This window comes from Hippichthys cyanospilos, chromosome 9 (assembly GCF_059441005.1).
Source record: "Hippichthys cyanospilos isolate Australia breed blue-spotted pipefish chromosome 9, RoL_Hcya_1.0, whole genome shotgun sequence".
Classification (NCBI taxonomy): Eukaryota; Metazoa; Chordata; class Actinopteri; order Syngnathiformes; family Syngnathidae; genus Hippichthys; species Hippichthys cyanospilos.
In genome coordinates this window covers 20961039-20976039 of record NC_142377.1, presented here as the reverse complement: position 1 = coordinate 20976039, position 15001 = coordinate 20961039, and positions in this window count along the sequence as shown.

Sequence of the window (15001 nt, the reverse complement as noted above, 5' to 3'; positions counted from 1 at the left end):
GCAGATGCCATAGTGCAGGGGTGTCCAAATTCGGTCATCGAGGGCCGTTGTCCTGCAAGTTTTCCAGGTTTCTTTCCTGACACACCTGATTCGAATGATGAGGATCATCATCAGGTTTCTTCTGAGCTTGCTGATGACCTGAGCATTTGAATCAGGCATGTCAGGGAAAGCGACCTAGAAAACATGCAGGTTGCCGGCCCTTAAGGACCGGATTTGGACCCCTCTGCCATAGTGGGAGTTTGCTATGAATGTTATGTATTTTCTGCCTCTAGTGGAAAAGCACTGTTACTCTTCTACCTGTAGCTAAAATTATTTATTGTAAATAAACAGTTTCAAGACCAATTAAGGAAATATGGCTCATACGCCGACCCACACCAGTTGGAAAAATTGCAATTTATAGGTTAATTATTAAGAGGGTAAATCCATGAATCTCTGAGGTGAACAATCTTGTTTTCCAATGGATCCTCAAAGTTGTTGTGTTGTTGGTGTTGCCTAGAAATGTTTAGGAAAATGTTCAACTATTGTTGTTGTTGTTTTTTTCAACATAGGTGTGGCTAGGGGCATGAGGTTAAGATCCACACATTGCATTTTTTTAAAACTGAAGATAGATTTACAATTCAGGGCTAAGTGACAAAAATCCAATAATTGGATGCAATAAGGCTGATAGAGGTGTAAAGTAGGAGAAAAAAGTTGCATGCTAAAACGGAACAGGCCTTTTCGATATGTGGATCAAAACCAGATAATTATTGGATATCTGCCAATGTGATTGCAGTGTGAACATCTGGGTTGGAGTAGAAAACACAAAAAACTTTATGGGGCTTTCAGCATCTTCCATGATGTGTACACTGCAATCACTGTATGCAATGATCTGCAGACTATAGTATAATCCGCCAATTTGGTTTTTAGCCATTCCTCTACAAGGAAAAATACAGCAAACGAGTAAGTTATTATGTGGGATCTTACATACAGTTTAACAAAAGCACATAAGAAATGCCATTAAATGACACAAACTCTTTTGAATTGTGAATAAAATGCATTAAAAAATTTGTGATGATCACGAGGCACCATCAACTATTACAACAGTTATCCAATGAGAAGTCTCAAGACTGAAAGATACCATTGTTGTCACGTGTAAATGTCCCCTTACTATGGTGGTTCTGCAAAAAGGGGAGAAAATCAATTTATTTCGTCATTCAAGTACGCTGATGAAGTTGCTGTTTGCTTCAAATGTGTGTGGCAGCTGGTGTTGCGTTTGTTTCACAGCAGGTGAAACAGTAGCAAAAGTTGCAATGCCCAGTACTTGTGGGTGGCCTGTCAAAGAACACTTGTCCGAATTTAGAACACTGATTTAAAAGTTTATAACATATTTAAGAAGTTAGGACCTGAGCGCAAGCGAACGCCTTGATTGATATCTAATACTCTGCTTCCCTCTAGTGGCTAAAAATTGACATTACTTTTCAATAAATGTTAGGTTTTTGAATAATAAATTATTCATAGGTATGAATGGTTGTTTATTTATATGAACTCTGCGATTGGCAGGCGACCAGTCCGGGGTTCATCGTGCTTCTCGTGCCAAAAGTCAGCTGTTATTCTCTCTCTCTCTCTCTCTCTCTCTCTCTCTCTCTCTCTCTCTCTCTCTCTCTCTCTCTCTCTCTCTCTAACACACACACACACTCACACACAGATCCTTTTGAGGAGAAGAGCTACTAAAAATAAATAAATACATTTCAAGAAAACAATGCTAAACACAGATACACAGCGTGACGGCTTGAACATACAGCATGAGCAGACTGGAGCTAATCTTTCTGACCCTCTCTATTTTACATTACATGCAATAATCTCTTCAAGATTAGATAAGATTAAAGGTGCATTTAATGTGCCTTAAAAATATACCCCTGCAATCTGTTTTGGGATTAAAAGCGTCACAGTTTTTTTTTCCTCCAAAATAATGTCATTTCCACCATATGGTGCATGAAAGTGGTGTATTAGAAGCGATTTGGGTCAAGTTCATTGTAAACAAATACAGCAGTGTTGCTAGTTAGGATTTTAAGATTTTTTTTTCACAAATTTGGAAATCATCCATCCATAAACCATGAGATTATAGTACCATGGGCGGTAGATGTTTTTCTTTACTTGGGATAAGCGTCTTCACAATACATAAAGCCTCACGTTGTACTGCAGTATCTGTGACGATGAAATGTTGGCTAGCTTTTCATATGCAGGTCTGGCCTGTTTAGTGACCTAACCACCACCTTTTTTGAACCAAAGCAAACCCAGCTCTTGTGAGTAGTATTAACGCTGGAGGTGATGCGTATGCCTGATGATGTTTAGCATCATGACAATTTGACAAAGTGCGCCATCTGACCTCTAGTCTGTACATCTGTCAGTCTTGTTGGCCTTTGTGATGTTGAGCGGCAGGTGGCCAGCAGTCTTTCCTTCACAAACCCTCTTTTTTTTTTTTTTTTTTTTAACAAAGCTGGCATGAATGGAAGGCCCAAAGAATACAATGTCTGCTCATGGAAAACACATTTCTACTTAGTCAATAGGACGTTAGCGGTGTTATTTGGGTAGTGGCGTGTGCCTGCTATTAACATGTGGTCAGTGAAACATTGTCACTTGCGCCACCGACCGACTTTTGGCTTTTTTTAGATTGCCTTTGTGAACATAATCTCAACTGGTACCATTAGCCATTTATTATGCGTCCGATAGGGAAAAATAATACTATAAACACACATGCCTTTTTGTCGTATGTTAACATCTTATAACAATTGTTTAATGCATTCTCTAATTGTGTAGAATTTTGGTCCGTGAGCTGTTTACTAATATTTTGACTCATGCTGGTAAAAAATAAATACACCATTCATTATGGCTGAGTTGAAATGTAAATCACTTCAATAAAATAATTTTTGTGATTACATTTATTAAAAAATGAATTTTACAATATGTGCACTGTATATATTTCAGATTATAGTTGTGGCCCTCTACGTGACGTGTCCCATCACACTGCCCAAGACTAGTTTCATCAATAAATATGATGAAACTAACATTCCCTTGTTTTTTTTTGTTTTTTTTTGCATTTATTCCTTCCCACTCTCAATTAATGACATATTTTACAACCTTTTCAATCACAATATAGTAATACTCAAAAGTAATAACAATAATAACTCAAATAATAACTCTAAACTCTCAATAGCATAATAATGTCAATATGAGCAACCTTGTTCAACTGTAAACACACAAAAGAAACAGGTAAAGTTGACTTTATCAGTTCATTCCTCATCTACGAATCCCAATCTCAATATTGATCCATATATAAGGCGCACCTGATTATAAGGCGCACCATCAGCTTTTAAAAAAAAAAATAATGGCTTTTAGGTGCGCCTTATAGTGCAGAAAATACGGTAGTTAAAAGTCGGCTGGGACGAGTGCATTTTTATCAGAATATACAAATTTAATATCATAAACCGTTGCAACTTTAATCTCCTAGTGTAAGTATTATATTGTGCGGTCGTAATGCGTCTTTGTACAAGTCGTTGCCCTCTCAAGATCTCAACAGTCAAATGGACTTTGTCCACCCCACCCCACCCGCCTCCCTTCCTCAAACAGCCACATATATGCATGTTTCAATTCCCCAAAGACAGTGGACAGTTGGGGCGGCCCACTCCCAGATGCACCCACACATCCTCTGCCGCCTCCTGCTCCTCTCTGGATCCCTCCCTGTTCCGCTGAGGGCAACAGCTCCAGTGGTCTACCATATGGGCCAGTGTCTGAGCCTTACGTGTTGGTCGTGTGTGTGCGCTGTGACTGTTAGCCTGCTCCACCTGTTCCACAACGAGAACATAGTCCTCAGCTCTGCTGCAGGCTGGTGTGTGTAGATGACACGCTGATGTCAATAAGGCAAAAAATTGTGCAAAAAAAAAAGTATGATTCATGCATCCACGGTTTCAAAGTTTCCTTTGTGAAGTGACATCGCAATGTTGTGCATACAGTCAAATCTCAAATTACTTAACTCAATTAATCCATGCGTTCGTCCCGCAAAACATGCTTTTATAATGTTGAATGTTACTGTTTTAATATTCAAATCATTAAATATTTAAAAAAATGTCAATTTATCTAAGGAATGAAATATTTTTGGGATCATGACTAAATAATTGTGACTTCTTCTGGTGCGTGTGACTTGATCACCAGGAAATTGTAGCCCTGAAAACAAACAAATAAGACGTTCACCAATACTTGGAGACTTTGTAAATCAATAATATTAGTCATGTTATGCCATCTTCTCACCAAAAAAAAGAATCTGTACAATCCAATTGATCCATTATTTAAATACATAGTAAAATAATGATTGATGATCAAAATAATTGTTAGTAGGTGCATTGTAAAGAGCTGGGGCATGGCCACTCGGATACGCTTTGGCGGTCTTTGCCCACGCCCATCAAGCTTCCTCTTGAAACCTCACAGACTTCATTCATCTCCATATTCCCTCCTGTGATCTCCGACAGCTGACACACCAGACCGTATCTTATCTGGTGGTGACACTTCACCCCCGCTAACCCAGCCCAAGTCGGTCCATGTGGGAGCCAGACCCCGGGCCAAGGCCGGGGCTGGTGCTTTGGGGCGGGGGTGCCGAGTGGCTAGCAAGATGGCCCGAGTCATCATAATCATTAACTGCCTGCTGGTCCTTCTGTCCTGCTCCTCCTCCCGCTTGTCATGTCGGGGGATGGGGTGCACATGGCACGCGTATCAGCTGAGCCCGTGATGCTCACGAGTCATCGGGGTCATGTGGCAGACGCCTGGTTAAATCTCATGAGGATTCCCGGCACTCACGTCAGCTCCAGGCTGCGGTTGGACCGCCATGGTACACTTGCTGGCCGCAACGTTAAGAACACCTGCTTCAGACTAATGAGAGCTACCCACCGCAAGCGTTGTATCAAAACATACACGCAAACGTTTGTGTTTAGTTTTACCCCTCCTGCACTCGTATAACAACACCTTTCCATAGCTTGCGCCAGTGCGTCTCAATTATTTTTTGCAAAGCCCCCCACAAGGAAAGAGGAAACATTTCGCACCCCCCCCCCCCCCCCCCCCCCGCCCTGACTGTGGTGACTATGAATTGGATCAATATACCTAAAATGTATCCTTTTGAATATTAAATCAAAGAAGAAAGTCATTTAAAGAAACCTTCAGCAAACGTTTCCGTTTTGCAGGGTTCATTCAGGTTACAGGTTATTCTGAATCTGAAAAAAGAACAAATATTTGAACCTGAATAAAAAGGTATAAAACACCTTGCTGGTTTTTTTCCAAATCACGTTAAATCATTAATTTGAAATAGAAACAACACATTTTTGACAGTGATTGGGAAAGTTTTGAACTCCCGACAAACTTTGACAGTGTTTTTGATTTTAAAAACACTAATATCATCAGATGAAGGGTCCCTCGTAAGTACACTGTACTTACCCATGTAAACAATTAATAATTGTTTACAAATAACAAATTACAAATAACAGGGTTCCAAACAATGAACTGCAATATAGTGGGGGAACATCTAAAGAGAGGGAGGAGGGGGATAATGACAAACACATGACCAGATGGAGAGATAGCGCTATTATGTAGATCCCTCCGTCCCTTAGCTACACGTCCCTTCATGCATATATACCTTTACATTATTCAGGAGGCTGTAATGAGAGTAACTGAGCGCAAGGGTCTCAGTGGCAGAAGGTGGGCCACAGGTGTGCAAGACTGACATGTATTCTTCTGTCTGACCTCTCATTATTAACCCCCCCCTCCACATTCATTAAAGGGCACCATTCGATGGTCTTTCATTCACGTATAAATTATTCCATATTTGAATTTTAAAATCGCTTTTTGTCCACTCATCTGTTGGTCCGTCGTTATCGTGGACATCTGTGTTTTCCTTTGTTGCTCGCCATTCCTGATCACTCATCTCACCCCTCCCACTACTCAGTGATATGGATTATCGGATGGATTTTTTTTTTTTTTATTGAGAATTCCCAATAGGGCCATTCACGGTCTAAAATCATAAAAGCCTTTCAAGGTATTAGCTTTTCTTTTAGTCAAAGAGATACACGAAATATCATCAAAGCCTGCCTATTTGTAGAAAAAAAACGGTTCCTGATTGTTTCTGTGTTTTTATGTGTGGTAGCTTTCCTCACACTAAAAACAAAAAAATAAAGAAATCAACCTACTCCTCTTTTTGTTACGCCCTAATATGTGCCAAGGTCGTTCACAAGAAAGCAGTTAGCCAAGAACTCTTTAAGTTTTACGTTTCGTCAGTTTTTATTCGTGTCATGAAGGAGCAAAGTTTAATTTGATTTGTTTGCATAGGTTATTGGGAGTTTTTGAAATCAAGCATATTAGTGAGTATGTCGAACTTAAAGGGACTGTGTGTAAGATTTTGACTGTTTTTCATTTAAAATGAATAAAGTAAATCATTGTACATTTCAAAAACTTGCAAATGAATGTGTTCTTAATCACCAACAGTATGTTTTTATATATAATCATGGGCCTAATTATCATTAAATGATATTTTATGGGAGGTTGGCACTTCTCCGGAGGCGGCCATGTTTGTTATAGCTACGGACAATGGTAAATGCAGCATCTGCAGCACTTCCTGCTGTCTTTAATGAAAAACGCTCTAAAACTTACACACTTTACATTTAAAGGGATAGCGTGTAAGATTTATTCTTTTTGATTGAAAATGGTCTAAACACTGTCCCTTTAAATATGTCCCACCATCCATCCATTAGTGTAGCGTTTTTCAACCACTCTGCTGTGGAACAGTAGTCTTCTGCGAGATATATAGTCAGGTGATCCAATTTGACTTTTTACTCATCATTTTTACTCCTATTTTATTCATCACAGTACGTTGAGACAACATCTCAAGGGGTGTTAAACATTGTTTAATCCCTGTTGATAGAACTTTGATTCAAATGAATTTAAATTGTGATTATAGGCCACGGAGTTTCACATTTTAAAATCTTCGGCTGGTGGTTGCCTCTGGATTTTTCTTAAGAAAAAAGAAAAACATAAGGCTAACTTCCTAACCTTCAAACGTCGAATCTCAGTTCCGGTATATAGCGAAAAGCCGGTGTATTTCAAATACTCGACACTCCCGTTCTTCACACGTCACTGAGCAAAAGTGTCCAGGTTTTGTAGAGGTGTGCCAGCAGGCCGGGCACCTGCAGCGCTCTGGCAGATGGCGCGGCTGCTGAGAAAGTAGGCTAAACAGTCTCTGCCAATGACCCGGCAAGTACACCCGAGTGAACCAGCAAAGAATAGCGACGAGGTTTCCTCCTGCGGGCTTGGGCGTTTTTAGAGTGTGCCAACACAAGACACTGCACTGTGGAGAGGCTATGTAAAAGGTCATGTGTGTGTGTGTGTGTGTGCTGCTGTCAAATCATAGAGTCATCGTCTACTGCAGGGGTCTTCTATTAGGTGTTTAAGGTACAGTTGGAAAATGCCTCCAAGCCAAGGTTTGGCACGTCCAAATGTTTACCATATGTTGTATTTAAGTCCCACATGAACGCTGAAATGATCAAACAAAAACAAGTCTATTCAGCTCTCGCGATCATGCTGCGGGTGTGCAGGAGCATATCCTGGCCGATTTTGGTCAAAACGGTATCCTGCACCGGTCGTAACCGTGATTTGTATTTTAGTTAGAGCTGTCAAAATGAAACATTAATCAACAACTAATCAATCATCAAAATATTTAAGAACTATTTTAACAATCCATTATTTGTTTTTGTTTTTTTAACTTAAAATTGACCAAATCCTTCAGCCTCTCGTATTAATGCTCTGACTTCTGTATAATTCACGAAAGCTTATCAATTATGTATAATCAAAATAAATTTAAACAAAAATCAACATCTGCTTTTACTTTGGAAAATGATGAACAAACCAGTAACTGGTAATTATATCACGTATGGCATTGCTTATCTTTTTTTTTCTTCCACTAAATAATACAGTACTAAATAAACAACAATAGCAGGGGAAAAATGAAGCAATTAACATGATTATATATATTATGATATAACATTGTACACAATTAAATAGTTTGGATCCAGATACATTTTTAAGTAGACGCATAGTGTAACTAAAAACGATTTCTGGATTCAGACGCTTTTTTTTCGTCCAACCATTTGTCAAAATAAAATTGAGTACATTTGACACAAGCCTTTTTTTCAAAGGGTTAGTATGAGTACTCAACTCTTTAGTATTCATCAGTACCGACACCAAGTACTGATATTTATGATGCACATATTTTTCTACCAAAGAACAATGATAGAGTATTTGCAGGAAAGACCTGCCAATTCCAATGTAGCATTTTCCTTTAAAAAAATTCTTCTAATTTGTCATTTTTATATCGTGATCTCAAAACTGCTCCAAGGTAACCACCAATACTCATATCTACCAACCAGTACTTCGAAAAAGGCCAAGTATCAGCCCGATACTGATATTGTTACTCGCCCATCACTGTTTAAGACAAATAGGGGGTTAGCGCTAAATAAATATTTAGCCAATTCAAAAAAACATTAGAGGGGCAACCTTCATTTTAATTGTTTTTATTTGTTATTATGCCAGTCTTCTCGCTTTATGAGAAACCCAGAACACCAAAAGGTTTGAGGACTGCTGTGTTAAATTACATATGAAAATATAGCGCTCTCGATCATCATCCAAACGCATGCTGAGCTAGCAAATTATTTGTGTTTTCTAGGCTAAACATTGGATCGATCGGCAGATGGAGGTGACGCCTGTCACGTGGGAGGGGGTTGCCTGTCACTTGTAAAACTTTACGTAGGCGGTGACGTTATATGACGTCGAATCATCGCCCCTGCTGGATTCAGTTGACCCGCAGCTGATTTATGCTGTTGGTGTGATTAAAGCGGATGCGACAAAGACGCAGAAAGGCCGGGGGGGGCTCAGCGGCCAGCTGTCACGCAGAGGGGCCATAATGACCACAGCAAATCCCAGCGCCCGTCTGAGCCTACTTCCACACTGACTCGGGCCTCCTGCTAACACACCAGTCATCCCTTTGTTAAGCTGTCAAGTAGCTGCTTGACAAGATGAGTTAGACAGCATATTGTTGTCACTATCAAAGGTTTAGTCTGGATTGATGCATTGTTTGGGTCCCTCGCTGACGACATGCTTGATTCTAAGTTGCCGTGCTCGAAATGGTGGATATGACAGTAAGAGAATTTATCTCTAACTTTCAATAGTGTTTTTCCGGTTGGAAAAATTGTTGCGAGTTTTGGGTTTTTATTGTACTTAAGAGCAGGTTTTCTGACACTGGAAGTGCATTTCGCTCCAGAAAACATTCATATTGTCAAAATGTCATTGAAGCCTGCACAGATGGAAGAGTACAATTTTTTTTTTTTTTTTTTGTCTTCGACATCCTTTACCGGATGCGGGAAAAGAGACAGTCGCAGTGGAAAGTTTGAAAACGTCTTCAAATTCAAATTAAGAGGACAGGAAATGCAAGCGATTAACTCTTGAAATTGGAAGAGTGAGAACTGAAAATCATTCCAGGTCCAAATTAAGCAACATCCACATAATAAAGTTGCTCAAGAAAATAAATGTGCAAACCTGTTATCTCGACAAAAAGCGATTACTTTGAAAAATCAAAATGATAAAATACATTCTGTTTTGATTTGTCATCATTCATTTAGTTTATTAGCCAAAATGTACTGTACAAATCTTTTTTCTCCGTACTGGATTTTCTTACTTTGTGAGGTGTGGCCGAAATCACCTTTTTCCCTGTCGAATGCCTATAACTTTGAAACATCTGAATGGCTTTAGATGAAACATGTGGACCAGTAGCAGAATCGTTATGGGAGGTTGGCTGAGGTGTAATAATTTGATGACATCAGAAGAGTTCATGATCAGAGCAGTTTGTGTCCGTTTCCACTTTTAAGTGTTGTCCGCAATTGCTATCGCCTGTCTAAATTAATGTCTCCAGATGGAGCCCAAGCACGTAAAAGGGCACATTAATACCACGGTAGCGGCGAAACTGGTTGCTGCAATATATTAACGCTGCTGCTTTGTCCTGACAACTGTTTACAGCGTGCACCTGCCGATAACTACATGGGTGGCTGCTCTATAGAGCTGCTTACACTCTCCATTAAGGCCAGAGGCCATAGGCTTTGCAGCTACAGACCTCCTTAAATTGATTTACTTCCACATCTCATAAAGATGCACCTTGGACATCATAAGGAGCTGGAATAAATGATTGTTGTTTGGGGAAGTGTTTGTCTGTTTTGAAGAGGTGAAACTATCGACAACTAATCAATAATAAATCACAATTGTTTTTGATACTGGATTAATAGAGACCTAAAATGGTCAAAATCCTGATGATTTTCCATTCGCTGATTATCTTTATTCTATGATAGATAGATAGATAGATAGATAGATAGATAGATAGATAGATAGATAGATAGATAGATAGATAGATAGATAGATAGATAGATAGATAGATTACAACTCCTGCTCTCATTGGTCGATGGCAGAAGTTCAGGGTTATCATGTTTGGTCAGCTCCAAGCTTTGCTTTGTATAGACTTTCGGGCTAATATAACCGCAGCTCTCCGTCAGACTACAGCCAGAGGAAATGGGAACTGGAAGGGACAACAGTACAGTTACTATGTATGGTTTAATAATTTAAGATTTAAGTAAATATCTGTAATGCAGTAATAGTTGTCTTCAATACATAAAATATAAAGGCTGGGGGGGTCACATTAATCGCGAAAAAATGAGGGATAACTGGATTTTTTTAATGTTAACCGTCATAAATGGAGGGCGAGCGTAATTTACCCAGTTATTTGGCTATTTTATTTTGAATTCTGGATTTGAAAAAGGGCCCGCAAAGCAATAGTAACGTTGTTCCTTTTTAGTTATAAATAGTTTAGAACAGTGGTTCCCAAAGTGGGGTCGGTCCATGGCCTGACTGCAGGGGGTCCGTGAAATAATTTGGGTTATTAATAAAAAAAATATTTATTTTTGTTGTGCTCATTTTATTTTGTATTAAATTGTGAATGTAATTATGACTCTTCAATAAAGCAATCAAGTCCACCAGTTAAAAATATTTTTTAAAATGTCATCATTTTGAAATTTGTCAAATAGAACCACATTATCCCCCATTGTCATCAAAGAGCTTGATTATTTAGTCACTTCATGACTTCAATAAAGCAATCAAATCAACCAGTTTATTTTAGGTGAAAAAAATGTAAGAATTTTGAAAGCTGTCAACAAATATACTTATCAAATTGAATATGTTGATGAAAATATTTTTCATGAAATCAACATCTTTTCCTCTGAACAGTTTGTGTTGTAACAACTTAATACTATTTTACCTTGTCTAATTTCCGATCATTTATGGCACTTTTGGCATCCCTGCACAATTACAGGCCCCTTCCACTTTCAAGCCTGTCTTCACAGCCTGCACTAGCATGCACTAGCCGACGCTTTCCTCCTACCGTGGCGGGAGCGCTAGGTAATGACTCCTGCCACGGTGGAACTTAATTTGTTATTGTAGCGGAGCAGCTGTGCGGCATGCTGCATAGAGCAGGTGGCGGCCTGGCAGGAGGAGGGGATGGTGGGGCAGGCTGGAGGGGGGTCGTAGGACCAGAGCGTGTGGCATATGTGAGTGGCTGCAGGGGGGGGTGGGATGAAGACGACGGCGATGACGATGATGATAACGGTGGTGTGCGTCCTTGAGATAGCATTGGTGTAACTCACAGCTCTGTCAGCCAGCATCCAAATATTATGCTTGTGAACAACACTAATTTGAGAGATTCTGAATGCGGGCCAGCGCTGCTCTCACATTGTTGTTGGTGTTTTGGATGATGGGGTTGGGGGGGTTGTCTGCAGAGTTGCGGCTCAACAGTTGGTGCATTGCGGGTTGAATATTTTCTTCACATTTTCAACATTCAACCCTTGTGCAGTGTTTTGATCATTTTTGGGTATTGGGTCTATTTGCTTCTTGATGTTATATGCATGTTGCAGTTTCAATCAGGGTAACAAAACAGAGAAAGAGAGAATATTTAATGTGTGATGCAAGGTTAAAAATAAATGCTTATTATTATACTTAATAAGCATTTTTGTAGGTCCAATATTTCAGGGCTTTTAATAACGATTCCTTGGAAGTCTGTCTATAGGTGATGATCAGACGGTCTACAATTACATAGAGTGGGATGTCATTGTGGGATTACTGTACACAAACCCATTATTACAATGATTATATGAGGAATTAATTAGTGCAAAGCAGCAGCAGTAACCCAGAGGGGACCACAAAACACGCCTTGTACATGTTTTCATGTTTTTATACTTGTACTACTTTTGAAAATATATCAATTTTTTCAGGTGCTGTACTTTGTCAAAAATGTTATTTACTTGTTTGTGAACAATATATGACGCAGAAAGATGTAATGGTATGTATTGCTGTATTTTTTTTTAATTTGTTTTCAAAAAAATGATTTTTTGTGGTCCTTCGCTAGCAAAGCTAGAGGCACTTATCTTAAAGCATAAAATGCAAACAAATGTGTATTTTAAATAAATCCCATTTCTAGTTGTGTACATTTGATAGATTGTACATATTTATTTAACTACAAGAGTTGAGTAGTTGAGAGTACTCCAATATTTACCAGTCTCTTATATTTATACTATTTGTAGCTACTTTGTCAACCTATTTTGACTCCTATGACTGAAAACTATGACATATCTTCAGGTGTGAATGCTCCAGGCTGCACACTCTGACCTAAAACAAATGTCTCCCATGTCCTTGGTGTTGTTTTTGTTTCTTTCATGGATACCCTGCATCAAAAGTTTTTTTTTTCTTTAATAGTCTGTGCTTGAATGTTCCACAAAACAAAATACAGCCGTGCTTTTTACAGCCAAGATCTTACGCCCATTAAGCTCCATTAAAGAGCGACAATAAACTATGCATAACATACTAAATTGCATTATGCACCCCCCACCCTTGCTCTCACGACAGCTATTATGCTCCCATTTGTTTGAGTAGCAGCTTTTTGGTCTATGTGTCTTTTCAGCCGAGGATTTAGAAAGCCTTAATCCACCAGGCAAAGTTTTTTTTTTTTTCCCCCCCCACCATCTGGAGTTTAAAGCTTTTCAAGAGAAAAACACCAGGCGGCGAGAAACCAGGCTGGAGCTTCTGCTTGATGCAAGTAGAACTTTTTTTTTTCACCTCACTGTTTTTTTTTCTTCTTGTTTATGCCAGCTTTCATATCAGGATTTGGTAGTCCAGTGCTGCAATGCCAGCAGGATCTGTCTGGATGATTGCAAGGCCCACCCTCTGTGTCGCCATGACCCCCGCAGAGGACTTCAGTCGCCGTGTGTACATCAACAAGATGACTTGCATACAGTGGGAGTGAAGATGCTGATGCTGATGTTGATGATGTGTATACAGTGGCCGCCAGGGTGCAGCAGAGAGTCTGACTGTATAGTCAATGGGTTGAATACGTCTTCATTGTTTTCCATGGCTCCAGGGTGTAAGTGGGGTCACAAAAAAGTGGTAAGTGCATAGTAAATTCCCAGAAACATTCCATGGGAAAGTTCAAGCAGAATCTTAGTGGAGGACAAATATATTAGCATGGCGGCTAACATTCAAGCAGTTTTATCTGAACCAGATTTGTTCATTGGACAGTTATGAGAAGTTAAATTAATGTACTTATTTATTCTTTAAACATATGTATAAAATGATTAGGTTTGAATTGTAATACAGAACCGATAGGCATTTTTGCAAGGTTATCTACCATGCATACAACTTTCAAAGCCCATCTGCTAACTTATTTATTTCAAATCTGTTTTAAAATACAGTAATTGAATTCCCTATTTATTTCACTCAATGAATTACTTAAATATTTACAAACATTACAGCTAGAGGTGCAACGATGAAGGGACAACAAATCGAGAAGTAATTGATTATTTTTGATAATCAATCGTTTTAGAAAACTCAAATGATCCAAATCCACAGAAATTTAAACTCTTTATAGCAAATAGCCTCGGGCGAAATCCGCAATGACAACAACAATGACTTGACATGAGCGAAAAGGAAACAGGAAACTAAATACAAGCCAAATTGACGAGACCAGGCGCCTGAACAAGACACAAGTTTCGGAGGGAGCTGATTGGCTGACACCTCTGTAAATAGGACAAGTGGACACATTTGAATTAACAGGACAACACAAGTGGACCAGAAAATACGAACTAAGAAGATAAGCAGAACCCAACCAACGCAAACCCAGAATTTAACAGCTGCCATTGTTGGCGTGGTATTTGTTTCACAGCTAATATCACTTTTTGACTTGCATTCATCTTTAAGCAGTACTTTCAACATTGCCATTAAACAATGCAAAGCAAAGTGAACATCAAATACCATAAACCTATTTCCAAATTTACAGCTGGGGTCAACGTTTAATCATGCACATTTTCAACTTTAGTCCATTCCTTCTCATTTGATCCTATTGCTTGTCATGGAAAGCATCCAATTCCCATATATGTGCAGTCTTATATAGGCATTAGGCTATAAAGCCAGGTCTCTGTATATTAGCCGTACATAACAGCGACGTGTCGACTTTTCCCAAAGCCACTTAAGTGACGCTTTACAGAAATCTAAACGGGCCCGTGGGAGAAAAGTGTATTTTGCGAGCGAGAATGAAGGCGCGCCATCTCGCGCACTCGTCAATCATTTCCACGCAGATCCGCTTGATTCAATTAGCCCCTCTTGGAAACATGTGGATCGTTTTGGATGGAAGCCCCACCGATCATTTTTCCCATTCGCCTTCTATTCTTTGGGCTGAGTCGGATTCCAATCGCCTGACGCGAAAAAGGGGGAAATAAACGAAAAGAGGCCCCGCAGGTTTCCATTAGAGTCCTAATTGGTTTTGGCTTTTGCTTTGGCGGTCAGCGCCGGTGCCAGACGACAGCCTTTTGTGTTTTGCCATGTGGGGAAAATGTTCTGGAGGTAGACG